The following is a 2,484-nucleotide window of genomic DNA, read 5'->3' as shown; positions in this document are numbered from 1 at the left end:
AAATAAATAAAAAAATAAAAAATAAATAAATAAGTCAATAAATAAGTCAATAAATAAATAAATAATTAAATAAATAAATAAATAAATAAATAAATAAATAAATAAATAAATATATAAATAAATATATAAATATCATAAGATATGATTGAAGCTACGACAAATATGACAGCCCTCACAAGTGTTATATATGAGACCACCCACGGTGACCCACCAAATATATATCTGTCGAGTTCAACAAAATTCAACTCCCACAAATATATTTCCGTTGAATACTTTTTTCATTGGCTGATATCCACTTGAGATCGGTATCATCAAAGTAGTATTGCTCTCATTTCATGATTCATTGAGCAATCAATTTTGGCATTTGACCGAAATACGCGTCAAAAGATAAAAAGTCTCGTTCCGAACTTGTGTAGGCCTACATTGCTAGGGCCTAAGTGTGTTTTAATGCCTGATTCACAAATTATAGAAATAAAGAAGAATTTATTTTAAAAGAACACGCAATGATAGGGTACCAACGCTCGTGGTTTGGTTGTTCTGCATAGTTTATGAAGAGATTCATTGCAAAGCGCTATATATCCATTCCTACATATTACTTATTTTGCCCTCTTAATTATTAATTATAATTATGAATTTGACTGATAACAACGCATTACATCTTTATTCGGCCCAAAATAACAAAAATGGGTGAACTTCCATGGCAAACGCATTTTTATATCAATAACCGATGATTTACCACCCGGACCCTCACACGTCCTCTGCCAGGGGCAGATGCATATGGGGACCTAGAACTGGGGCCAAACATTATTTATGTAAAACCGGGGTGGAGGCATACATCATACATCTGAATTTGGAAACATTCACTTGTACATTTAGGTTATGTTTGTAAGCCTAAATATCATATTATTTGCATAAAACATTACTAATCATATAAAATGGGTACTCTTGTACCGCACTAATAAGGGGCACACCACTAAATCAATGCGCCATTTGTGTAACCCTAATGAGTTCCGGTAAAATACAGAAACTATTTGAGGTATTTTGGGCTGGTCTTTAGACTTATTAATCAAAAAGAGTGGCGAATTATAGCTTAAATAAAAGTGGAAAGCCTATACATAAATTTGAGTCACCAAAAAGTAGCATTTTATAATTATTGAGAAAATAGGTCCGCGAATTAAAAAATGGCAGAATCGGGTTTGCAGTCTTGAGACTGAGAGCCTGTCAAAAACAGTGAGGGCGCTGTTCGCGGCCTCGTAGCGGGAAAAACGTAGCGGAAAATACATTGAAACATATGTTAAACTTTCATCGATTTACAATCGACTGGTCATCATAAAAAATTTTAAACGAGCCCAAAAGGCCTCAAAATGAGCAAAGAAAACCGGTGTTTTTACACGTATTTCAATGGGAAGATTATTTAGTGGTTGTGCGCCCAAAGCATTTTCTTTCAGTTCGTTATCAGCCATGTTGGAACTATCCAGGCGTATTTGACAACTGGGCAGGTTAAGGGTTGGGGTATGAACGTTTGGACAGTAGGTCTATTTATTGTGGGACATTGGAGCACATCAGACATATCGAATAGGATTCAGAATACGAAGAATGTCCTTCTGATATCAAATAATTTTGATTTTTTGTAATTCGCAATGAAATACACATTTTATGGCAAATGATTAAAAATTGATATTTTTGATATATAACAGTAACGTAATAAATCTGATGATTTATACTTATAGTGTATATAGGTGGGATGAAAAGCCAACAATCAATTGACAATTTTGACCTTTCGTATTGAAGATATGGATTTTTCCCCCAAAACACCAAAAAAAAAATAGGTCTTTTTGGGAAAAAAATCCATATCTTCAATATGAAAGGGCAAAATTTTCAATTGATCGCCGGCTTTTCCTTCCAGCTACATACACTTTAAGAAAATATCATTAGATTTATAATATTTACTTCGAGGACTGATTATATCAATAGGCCTATGTGAAAAATATCACATTCTAATAATTTGTCATAAAATTTGTATTATATCGTGAATTTCAAAAAATGAAAATTATTTGATATCAGAAAGACATTCTTCGTATTCATAATGTAATTCGATATGTCTGATGTGCTCTCATGTCCCACAAAATACTGTCGAAACGCTCAAAACGCTCATTCCAGATCCTTTAATTTTCATTGGGGATTTTTGAAATCATCGTTCCTCGAACGATATTCAGGTGACCTCGAGCCTTTCATATAAATCAATAGTATCTCGCTATCAGTTGTGCGATATTTAATCCGGTTCAACTCATATTTTATTCGTTGCCGTATATATTTTGACGTCACAAAAAGTATTCGAAGCCGAATATTCGTCTTCGAATATGCACTATGAACCGACCCTGACACACCACGAAGAGCGTGCTGATATAAATCAATAAATCCCACTTGAAATCCAATCCAAAGTCTATACACATAACAATGAGAGGGTTTGTGCATCGATGCATA

This window comes from Amphiura filiformis, chromosome 17 (genome assembly GCF_039555335.1).
Source record: "Amphiura filiformis chromosome 17, Afil_fr2py, whole genome shotgun sequence".
In the NCBI taxonomy this organism is placed as follows: Eukaryota; Metazoa; Echinodermata; class Ophiuroidea; order Amphilepidida; family Amphiuridae; genus Amphiura; species Amphiura filiformis.
The sequence above is the reverse complement of the archived record's forward strand: the minus strand, read 5'-3'. Positions refer to the sequence as shown.